The following is a 12778-nucleotide window of genomic DNA, read 5'->3' as shown; positions in this document are numbered from 1 at the left end:
AATGTTGAGCAAGAGTGCTCAAGGCTGAGGCTAGATTAAAAACTCAGCAAGGTCCATCTAAAGACAATAAAGAAGCGCTTGCTGGGAGGCAACCCAGCCATGGGGCATCCCTTCCCCTAAGCATTTTGCCCTATTCTTGATTTTATTTGTTTATATAAAGTTCACTGATACTAAGGTAAAGAGTCAATTGTATAAGTTCACAGGGTTACAGAAGGATTCTGCATACAAAACAGAGAAAAAGAGCTCACTGGCAAGAAAACGCCAGTAATAGTCTGTTTTGGGCGTTCAACGCCCAAAAGAAGCATCCACTGGGCGTTGAACGCCAGTAAGGATAGCCATCTGGGCGTTAAACGCCAGAAAGAAGATCCTTCTGGGCGTTTAACGCCAGATTTACAGCGTCCTGGGCGTTCAGAAAAACGCCCAGTGACAAAGGAGTTCCTGGCGTTCAACGCCAGAAAGAAGCAACAGCTGGGCGTTGAACGCCCAGGAGAAGCAGCAGTTGGGCGTTGAACGCCCAAAACATGCAGCGTTTGGCCGTTCAAACGCCAGGATGGTGGGGAGGAGGTAAATTCATTTTTTCTTCATATTTTTCATTTTAATCTTAATTGTCATGTTTCAATTCATGATTTCTTGCATAAACATGTTACAAACCCTGATTTCTAAAATCCCTAATTTCAAAAAAAACCCTTCTTTAAAAATATTAAATGTATCTTAATCCATAAGCACAAATCCTTTTTTTCAATCCAATTCAAATCTTTTTCAAAATTTCCAAAACAAATCTATCTCTTTTCATTCAAAAATCATTTCAACTAATCAATATCTTTTTCAAATCTCCATATTATCTTTTTCAAAAATCCAATTTTATCTTTTTCAAATATCTTTCATATCTTTTCAATTTTAAATTATATCTTTTCTTATCATACTTATTCTTTTAAAATCATATCTTCTATCTTATCTTTCTCCCTATTTTCGAAAACCCCCTCCCTTTTAAAAACCCATTCGGCCTCTTTCCTCTCATCCACCATCCTACACTAGCTCTCCTTCTATCCCTCTCCTTTCTTTTCTTTTGCTTGAGGACAAGCAAACCTCTAAGTTTGGTGTGTTTATCCGTGATCACTAAACCATAACCACTAAGATCATGGCTCCTAAAGGAAAACAACCCACTCCAAGAGGCAAGAAAGAGAGTGTTCCAAAACCACTTTGGAATCAAGGGAAGTTCTTAACTAAAGAACATTCAGACCATTATTACAAAATAATGGGTCTAAGATCAGTGATCCCGGAAGTTAGATTCGATCTGAAAGAAGACGAATATCCAGAGATCCAAGAGCAAATTCGAATCAGGAACTGGGAGATCCTAGCTAATCCTAAAACGAAAGTGGAAAGGAATATGGTCCAGGAGTTCTATGCTAATATGTGGCAAACAGACAAGCAAAGACTATCTAGATCTGCTCTCTATGACTATCGGACCTTGGTCAGAGGAAAGATTGTTCATACCCACCCTGACAAGATCAGGGAGATCTTAAAACTACCTCAGCTGAAAGATGATCCAGACTCCTTCAATAGGAGAATGATGAGAACAGACAAGGACCTGGATAAGATTCTAGAGGATATATGTATCCCTGGAGCCAGGTGGACCACCAGCACAAAGGGTGTCCCAAATCAACTCAAAAGAGAAGATCTCAAACCAGTCGCCAGAGGATGGCTGGACTTCATTGGGCATTCTCTGCTGCCCACTAGCAACCGTTCTGAAGTCACTACTAGAAGAGCAGTGATGATTCATTGCATCATAATGGGAAAAGAAGTGGAAGTTCATCAACTGATTTCAACTGAATTTTACAAAATTGCAAACAAAAATTCTAAAGATGCCAGGTTGGCTTATCCAAGCTTAATTTCTATGCTCTGCAAGGATGCTGGAGTAAGGATGGGAATAACTGAGTATATCTCAGTTGAGCGNNAGCTTCACTCAAAAACTCTGAGATATTATTGCTTCTTAAATTATTTGTATTCTATTTTATTTATCTAGTTGCTTGAGGACAAGCAACAGTTTAAGTTTGGTGTTGTGATGAGCGGATATTTTATACGCTTTTTGGGGTTAATTTCATATAGTTTTTAGTGTGTTTTAGTTAGTTTTTAGTTTATTTTCAGTAGTTTCTATGCAAAATTCATATTTCTGGTCTTTACTATGAGTTTGTGTGTTTTTCTGTAATTTCAGGTATTTTCTGGCTGAAATTGAGGGAGCTGAGCAGAAATCTGATTCAGGCTGAAAAAGGACTGCTGATGCTGTTGGATTCTGACCTCTCTGCACTCGGAATAGATTTTCTGGAGCTATAGAACTCCAAATGGCGCGCTTTCAATTGCGTTGGAAAGTAGACATCCAGGGCTTTCCAGCAATATATAATAGTTTATACTTTGCTCAAGGATAGACGACGTAAACTGGCGTTCAACGCCAGTTTCATGTTGCAGTCTGGCATCCAGCGCCAGAAACAAGTCACAAGTTGGAGTTCAACGCCAGAAAAGGATCCAAAGCTGGCATTGAATGCCCAAAACAGCCCTATGCACGTGATTAGCTTAAGTCTCAGCCCCAGCACACACCAAGTGAGCTCCAGAAGTGGATTTCTGCACTATCCATCTTAGTTTACTCATTTTCTGTAAACCTAGTTTACTAGTCTAGTATTTAAACAACTTTTAGAGACTTGTCTTGTATCTCATGACATTTTAGATCTGAACTTTGTACCTTTTGACGGCATGAGTCTCTAAACTCCATTGTTGGGGGTGAGGAGCTCTGCTGTGTCTCGATGAATTAATGCAAGTATTTCTGTTTTCCATTTAAACATGCGTGTTCTATCTAAGATATCCATTAGCACTTCAATATGAATGTGATGAACGTGACAATCATCATCATTCCTCCACGAATGCATGCCTGACAACCACTTACATTCCACCGTAGAATGAATGAATATCTCTTAGATCTCTTAATCAGAATCTTCGTGGTATAAGCTAGATTGATGGCAGCATTCAAGAGAATCCGGAAAGTCTAAACCTTGTCTGTGGTATTCCGAGTAGGATTCAGGGATTGAATGACTGTGACGAGCTTCAAACTCGCGAGTGCTGGGCGTAGTGACAGACGCAAAAGGATAGTAAATCCTATTCCGGTACGATTGAGAACCTGTAGATGATTAGCCGTGCGGTGACAGCGCATCTGGACCCTTTTCACTGGAAGGATGGATGGTAGCCATTGACAACGGTGATCCACCAACACACAGCTTGCCATAGGAGGACGTGCGTGCGTGAATCAGAAAACAGAGGAAAGCATAATTTCAGAAGACAAAGCATCTCCAAAACTCCAACATATTCTCCATCATTGCATACAAGTATAATTTGTGGTCTGCCCTTTTATTCCTTGCAATCAAATTTGATAAGTGAATTATTTTATTGTTTTCCTGACTAAGAGTTACAAGATAACCATAGATTGCTTCAAGCCAACAATCTCCGTGGGATCGACCCTTACTCACGTAAGGTATTACTTGGACGACCCAGTGCACTTGCTGGTTAGTGGTACGAGTTGTAAAAAGTGTGATTTACAATTCATGCACCAGGAACCTTTTTTCAAGAGGTTTACAGTAGCTAACAGTGAAGTCTTCACCATCAATCTCATTTCCAAAAAACCTATTGGATTGGAGATATTTGCAGGTCAGACCACTTGGCTCAGGGTACTGGGGAGTTATCTCCCAGATAAAGATGTCCTGTTCGGGTTTGATGCTTTCTTCCGAACCCATGGACTACATATCAAACCCACTGGCCTAAGTTACAAAGGGTAGTTCTTGTCTTTTACAGGGATACAAAGCATCCTTGAAATCCAAGAAGTTCCAGAAAAATATAAGGAGGTCCAGCAATAACTCCTTAGTGCCTGTTGTGACAGTCATAATCAATTCAACCATCCTCCACCTTTGTGGAAGAATTCAGAATTTTATGTTCGTCTCCCTTTTAAAAAGAATGAGGACATCAACCCAACAAAGGCCACACACTCAGGGATGAATCCTAAAGATCTCAGGTTGGCAAGAGCTGAATGTGCATCCCTTCTTGTTCAAGGATTCATTAAACCAACCAATTCTAATTGGGCATGTCAAGCCTTTTACGTTGAAAAAGGGCCGAGCAAAATAGAGAAAAAAATAGGCTTGTCATTGATTATAAGCCCTTAATGTCTTTTTACAAGATGATAAGTTTCCTCTACCAAGGATCTCAGTTATTACACAGAGGTTAAGTGGAGCAAAAATATTCAGCAAATTTGATCTAAAGGCTGGCTTTTGGCAAATTGGGCCCATCCCGAAGATAGATACAAAACAACATTCTGTATCTCTGAAGCCCAATATCAATAGACAGTAATGTCATTTGGGCTCAAAGTAGCCCCATCTCTTTTTCAAAAGGCCATGACCAAAATCTTTGAGCCCATACTACACTACACACTCATTTACATTTATGATATCTTATTGTTCTCAAAGGACAATGAAGCCCATAAGGCACTCCTGGCCCGATTCACTCAAATTGTCAAAAAACAGGGAATCATGCTATCATCAAAGAAGAGCTCTCTTGCTAAAACAAAAATTGAGTTCCTCGGGATGGTCTTCGAAAATAGATTCTTTCAACCAGGGGATCATATTGCCAAAGAATTAATCCACTTCCCTGATGAAAACATGACGGTCAAATAAGTCCAACAATTCTTGGGAATTGTAAACTACATCAGAGACTTTATCCCAGATGTGACTAGACACACCAGCCAGCTGTCAAAACTTATGCAAAAGAAGCCCCTACCATAGGGACTTGAGCAAACCACAGCTGTCAAAACCCTGAAGAAGATAGCACAAGACCCCCTCCTTTAAAGATTCCCAGCACGGGAAAAAAAATATTGCAGACAGATGCTAGTGATGAATTTTGGGGAGCTGTGCTACTTGAAGAAATTGATGGGACAAGACACTACTGTGCGCATGCTGGTGGAGAATTCAAATAATCTGAAAGACATTACTATGCCACTTACAAAGAGATTCTTGCTGTTAAACGAGGGATAGAAAATTCAATTTTCACCTTAGTTCTTATCACTTCACTGTGGAGATGGATAACACCTCTTTTCCATCAATTATGGAAATCAAGAAAAAGATCCTGCCATATTCTCAACTCTTGAGGTGGAAAGACTGGTTCTCTCGCTATAAATTCGAAGTGAGACACATAAAGGGACACCAAAACACACTTGCTAATTTTGTATCTAGACCTACCAAAGAACCAATCCCAAATTAATCCCTACCCACTAATAACGTCAAATATTTTTTTATATAAGGATTTAACGTATATAACAGAAATAAATGTCAAAGACCTTTTTAATATTTTTTATTCTTCAAAGACGATTTTATTTATTGTTGTTGGATAGTATAACTTAGCATAAACTCGTTGCATTAGTTAATAGTAGATGATTGCTCTTGTACAACTAATTTAGTTAGAGTTTGTTACAGATGATTTGTCTAGCTGGAAACTTAGTTAGTTGGTTAGATGATTAAGTAAACTCATTGATATAGTTAGTTTTAACCTTAGTTAGCATGACATATATAAACTAGCTGATTGTATCGTTAAAGTTGAGTAAAACCATTTAGCAAGTTCTCACTTTTTAAATCTGGAAAGTTCATCTTCTCATTCATTCTCTTCTTCAACTCACGAGCTATCCGAGGTTTTTACATAGTGCAGTGAGCATTTTTCCCACCTGCTTCCTTTCTTCTTCTCCGATTCACTCACACGACAGAGTTGATGAGAATGCTTTACTTCGGTTCTGTTGAAGTGTCGATTCCGATCATGGGTTTACGGAGATTGAACAGAGGTGATCATTCTTGCTGAGTTTTGGGGGATTAACGTCTTTGTACTGCTTTCAGTTTCTCTTTGCACAATTTCTGGTTTATGGAACTTGCCTTCGCAAAATTATGTTCGATTTTGATGGCTTTGCAGAAAGAATGGTCGATCCACATGCTCCTAGCTTAGAGCTAGAAAATCCTGGATTCTCAACTACTGAATTTTAGAATTTCATGTAGATGATGCACCACTTCTTGACGATGCAATCTCAGTTAGCTCCACTGGTTAAATCTAGCTCCGATCTCAATCGGGATCCTTCTAGTCAATTTTTTATTCACCTGAGCAAAAATCCTAGTATCTCACTCACTTCCATTCCCCTGAGCAACCACAATTATCATTTTTGGTCCCATTCTGTGACGATTTCTCTAAAGACAAAGAACAAATTTCAATTTGTGGATGGTTCTCTTCTCAAACCTAATAAGACTAGCCCAAGCTTTGACTCTTGGGACCGTTGTAACTCTTGTGTGCTTTCCTGGCTTCACACTTTTCTTAGTTCTGAGATTTTAGCTAGTGTGTTGCGGTGTAATATTTCTGCTGATCTTTGGTAAGATTTGAGTCATCAATTTTACCAGGGGGACATTTTTCGCATCGCTAAGTTTCAAGAAGAGATGTTTCTCACTAAATAGGGAGAACTCTCGATTACTTTATATTTCAGTAAGCTCAAGTCCATTTGGGAGGAATTAGAGAAATTTCGACCGATTCTGAATTGTGATTGTTTGCACAAATGTGATTGTATTTGTAGCATTTTTAGAGAATACAGATCACAAACAAATGTCATCAGATTCTTTCGGGATCGGAATGAAGAGTATGCAGGTGTTCAATACCAAGTTATGCTTATAAAGCCACTCCCAAATGTTGCTACGATATTCTCTATGCTTCTGCAGCAGGAGAGACAGATAATTACCTCTAATCCACTTGAAGAAAAATTGTTAGTCAATGTTCTGTACATACCTCCAATTTGACCCCCAATTTCTCCAATAATTCTATTTCATGAGGCAGAGGCGATAGTGGTTGCAGGGCCGCAGTCGTTGTTGCACTAAACAATGCACTTGTTACAATAAACCTGGTCACACTATCGAAACCTGCTATTAGAGGCATGCTTATGCCCCTTGTATGTGAAAGCCTCAAAAGACTAATGATAGAAGAGTTGTTAACAACATGGTGGCAGATCGAACTGATCCACAAACTGACACCATCTTTAAAGCTTTGAAGATTGGTACCAGTGTAGACACCTTGTTCTTTGAAGAACAGAAACAAGCTTTGATTACTCTATCCAAGCCTCATGGTGATAAACATTCTCATTCTACTAATCTAGTAACCACTATTCATACTTCTTCAGCAGATATATATAAAATTCTTTCAATTTCAAGTCGCAATTTTAGACCATCGGATTGGATATAGGAGCTACTGCTCATGTATCTTTTTTTTTAACCAATATTATTACACAAATCCAATCCTGGTCAAGATGACAGATGGTTCACAAATTGTATCTACCATTAGAGGGACAATTTGGTTTTCCAAGTCTTTCTACCTTATTGATCTTTTATATGTGCCTTCAGTCTCATATAACATCATTTCAGTATCACAAGCATCCTCAAAATTTTCTTGTGAATTTTTATTCAATGATGTGAATTTTGAAATTTAGGATCATATGAAGCCAAAAAATGATTGACACTGTTGACCTCAAAAATGGATTGTATATACTGAATTTAGACACATAAGCCATATCACTCCTTACTCCACTTAGGTCATTCACACCATTTCCACTAATAGGCACTCTGCAGTCCTATGGCATGACAGATTATGCTACATTTCCCTTGGCATATTAGAAATAATACAAAGAAAATATGATTTTTTGAAATGTAATTTTGATTTATTGAATAATGTACCATGGGAACGGTGTCATTTTGCTAAACAAAAGCATTTATCTTTCCCTTCTAGCTAGCAACATCAAATATGTTGAATATTTTGATATGATACATGTTGATATTTAGGGACCTATTGCTATATCCTCCACAAAAGGACGTAAATATTTCTTAACTATTGTGAATGATAAATCTTGATTCACTTGGACTTATTTTATAAAATTGAAATCTGAAACCTCTTAATTAATAAGGGACTTTATACACTTTATGGAGACACAATTCAATAAAAAAATAAAAATGATAAGGAGTGATAATGGCAGAGAATTTCTCATGATAAATTTCTATAGTTCAAAAGGCATGGCACACCACACCACCTGTGTTGAGATTTTCCAATAAAATGGTGTGGTAGAGCGCAAACATCAAGATATTTTAAACATGGCTCAAGCCTTGGTGTTTAAAAGCAATCTGTCACTTAAATTTTGAAATTTTTTTTATTAGATTTGGTTAACAAATACATCTTTTTTTTTTTCTCAAAATGTGATTTTCTATAAACACATCTTTCCTTTTCATTATGATGTGGTCACTGCTAGTCATTCCAATCCCCCAATAACCACTTTTTCTCAATTTAAATCCACACAATACATAGATCTTCCACCCTTAGCTCCCACCACCTATCACACTGCCGACTCAACCTTACCACCATCTTGTCCCCTTCCTTCCCAAGCACACTCTACACATCAAAATGTCCCCCCTTCGTCCTTTACTTCTCCCACCCAAGCTCTTAGGTGTTCCACAAGAGTATGCAAACCTTCTTCTTATTTGTTTGATTTTCATTGTATGTAACTCATTTCAACATTTCTCAGCATGAGTGGCTCGTCTTTTAGCAAAAGGTATCCAATTTCTCATTTCATATCATATGATAATTTATCAAACATGCACAAAAGTTTCACTTTAGTCATCAACTTTCAAACTGAACCAAGTAGTTATGAGCATGCGATTCAACATGAATGTTAGAGACAAGCCATTGCAACTGAGCTCAAATCTCTTTAGGATAACAAGACCTGGATTGTTGTTCGTCTTCCAAAGACTAAGAGAACTATGGGCTGGAAGTGGGTCTTTAACGCAAGTATCATGCCGATGGCACCATTAATAGCATAAAGCCCGTTTGGTGACGAAGGGTTACACCCAAATTGCTGGCCTAAATTTTGTTGATACCTTTAGTCCTGTTATGAAACTTTCTACTTTTAGGATTCTTCTAGACTTGGCAGCCACAAATGGATGGTATTTACATCAATTAGATGTAAATACCACATTTTTTCATGGTGATCTACCTAAGACAGTTTACATGCATGCTTCTCCTAGTCTATCGATTCTGGCAAACCATGTTTGTAAGTTTGAATGGTCCCTTTATAGCTTGAAGCAAGACAGTCGTCATTGAAAGCACAATTTATGCTTTGTTTTGAAGGACTCGGGTTATCAACAATCCAAGGCTAATCATTCCATATTCACTAAAGAGTCATCTTCCTCCTTTACTGCCATCCTTGTTTACATCGATGATCTAGTCTTAGGCGGCAACGATATATAAGAGATTTAACTCATGAAATATGTCTTGGATGCCAAGTTTAGTGTTAAGAATCTTGGGAATGTCAAGTATTTCCTTGGTTTTGAAGTTGCTCGAAGCAAGCAAAGTATTATTCTTTACCAATGTAATTATACTCTTGATCTCCTTCATGAATTTGGTCTTCTTGATTCCAAACCTATATCCATACCTAGGAGTTATACCACTGTTCTTTCTAAATTCTTTAGCACTGCACTTGCTGATCTTACTCCCTATCGGCAGCTTATAGGGAGACTGTTATATCTAACTAATACTAGGCCTAAGATTAACTTTGCTGTAAACAAGCTAAATCAGTTCCTAAACTGTGCTACCACTAAACATTTTAAGGCAGGACTTCACACGTTAAAATATATCAAAAATGCTCTGGCAATGGGAATTTTAATGGCAACAAATTATTATATGAGGCTCGCTGGCTACTTAGATTCTAACTAGAGAACCTATCTAGATACGCGTAGATCAATATTGAAGTTTTTTTTTTCTTGGTTCGTCACTCATTTCTTGAAAAAGTAGAAAACAGGTCACTATTTCCCGTTCCTCAGTAGAGGCAAAGTATAGGACTTTGGCACTAGCCACATGTGACAATAGATGGATCAGCTACACTTTGAAGTATTTTCGAGTACTATTGGATAGACCGATTACGATATTCTATGACAATCAATTTGTATTTTACATTGTTTCAAACTCTGTGTTCTATGAACCAAACATATTGAGATAAATTGTCATACGATAAGAGATCAAGTGCAAGATAGATCGCTGAAATAACTGCCTATTAGAATCATAGAGCAGGTTGCAAATCTCTCGACCAAGAGTTTGGCTCCGGGGTCATTTTCAAAGTTTCATTCCAAACTTGGACTGTTTGATGTTTACACTCCAAGTTTGAGAGAGACTATTGGATAGTATAGCTCAGCATAAATGTGTTGTACTAATTAGTAATAGATGATTGCTCTTGTACAACTAATTTAGTTAGAGTTTGTTATAGATGATTTGTCTAGTTGGCAACTTAATTAGTTGATTAGATAATTAAATTAACTCATTGGTATAGTTAGTTTTAACTTTAGTTAGCATGATGTATATAAATGAGCTGATTTTATCGTTATAGTTGAGTAAAACCATTTAGTGAATTCTCACTTTTTGAATTTGAAAAGTTTATCTTCTCATTTCCTCTTTTTTTTAGTAAAGGACATTTTTGTCCCTAACTTTTTTTTTCGCGGACATTTTCGTCCCTGACCATTGAAAAATACTGTTAAGTCCTTGACGTCTTTAAAAACTGGACGGATCAGTCCCTCCATCCAAATGCCTCCGTTAGACCCAACGAGAAAAGCTGATGTGGCTCCCGTAATGCTTGTCACGCGTACGCGTGGGTCACGCTTACGCGTCGTATGACAAACCTCCCACTCACGCGTACGCGTCGCCATGAATTCTCCACTTCACCAGAAATTCTCCACTTTGCATACTTTTTTTTCCATTTCTTTCAAATCATTCTTGCCTTCAAAACTTTAAATCACTCAAACAAACATATCAAGACATCGAATGGGAGAAAAGTAAATTAAATTTAGGAATTTAGGGTGTGTTTGGCTTAGCGTTTGAAGGATCAAACGTAGGTTTAGTTGTTTTGAAAGTTTCACTTTTTAGTTTGGCTATTTTTTCTTCTTCTGAGCGTAAACGTGATTCTGTTCTTCAACCCAAGTTTAGCCAAAGCTAAAAATTATAGCTTTTGCGTTTACATTTTCACGTTAGATTGAAATTTATTTTCTATTTTCCAATTTTGTCCTTCATTATTCATATGATTAATTTTGTTACTTTTTTTTATAATATTTTTTCTCTAGTACTCTCTCATGGATATTATTATTCTTACTCCAAAAACAAAGCTTAAATAAGATGAAGATAATAGTATCATATGAAAATTCAAAAACGTTAGAAGAATGATACCACCAAAAATTGAAGATAGAAAAAGTCAAGATACAAGTATATGCAACACCTTTAATTTCCCTCAGTCCTCTTCTCTAAAGACAAATTAAATAAAAAATTAATCATAGGTAATAATATAATTATAAACGTTGGATCCCAAAATAATATTAAAAATAAGATTATTGAGAGTATTGGAATAAGAGTACGATGTAAAAGAATACTAAATTAAAAGTATGCAAAGCGGAGAATTTACGGTGAAGTGGAGAATTTATGGCGACGCGTACGCGTGAGTGAGAAGTTTGTCATACGACGCGTATGCGTGACAAGCATTACGGGAGTCACGTCAGTTTTTTTCGTTGAGTCTAACGGAGGCATTTAGATGGAGGAACTGATCCGTAAGGACGTCAGGAACTTAAAAGTATTTTTCAATGGTAAAGGACGAAAATGTCCGCGAAAAAAAAGTCAGGGACAAAAATGTCCTTTTACTCTTTTTTTTTTTTAACTCACGAGTTATTCAGAATTTTTTACAATTGTCAAATGTTTTAAGGGTTAAATTATCACTTTACTCGCATATAAATTTTAAAACAACTTATATTTTATATTATGCTGACTATATTCGGTATATTGATTCTTTCATTTTAAAATTGTTCAATTATGAGTGATCCTTTTATTTCATAACTAGCTTCAATTAATTAGTATGTTGTTTATCTCTATTGAGAGCAAAAACACTACCATATGATAGCACATCATTGTCCTTTTCGTTTTACATGGACCAAGCATGTCCTATGTCAAATGAGCAAATTAATGATGTCCATTGTTTTGGACTTTAAGCAGAGTCTCACACACACACATACATATTTTAGTGCACGTGCCTAACATTAAAATCCCATGTATGAATGTGTGTGTATACAACTGTATAAGGCCCCACTAATCACTATGTGGTTGCTTTTTCCCCTTTCCCACCGTTCACTTCGAAAATTTTTCTTTTGAGGGAAGAGATTGTTGACGAAGTTAAAGATGATCAGAATCAGTAAATAAAGCTTCACAAAAATATTGGACTCTTATGAAAACTGAAAAGTGACATTGGCTTCTGAATATAGCAAAGAATTTTTTGAAGCACAGGTGTTTTTGTAGTTTTAATAGCTGATTTCAATTATAAAAAATATATAAATATATTAATTAAAATTAACGGTTAAAATTATTAAAATACTAATATTTTAGAAATATTTAAATATTTTTCTACAAAAACTTTTATTATATATTGAAGTAGAGGGCTCAAGACCCGGCCCGGTCCGAAATCCAACCTAGATCCGAGGCGTATTTTGTCAAATTTAGATATGTCATTTTCATCCAGTGTTATCTTCGGGTCAAGTTTGGATTATATTTCTGGTCACCCAACCTGGTCTGAAATTGTCTTTTACGATAAAAATATATATTTTAGAGTAAAATTAGTAATGTTATATTATACTTTTATATTTTAATTAATATTTTTTTATAA

This window comes from Arachis ipaensis, chromosome B01, assembly GCF_000816755.2.
Source record: "Arachis ipaensis cultivar K30076 chromosome B01, Araip1.1, whole genome shotgun sequence".
NCBI lineage: Eukaryota > Viridiplantae > Streptophyta > Magnoliopsida > Fabales > Fabaceae > Arachis > Arachis ipaensis.
This window is presented reverse-complemented; position numbering follows the sequence as displayed.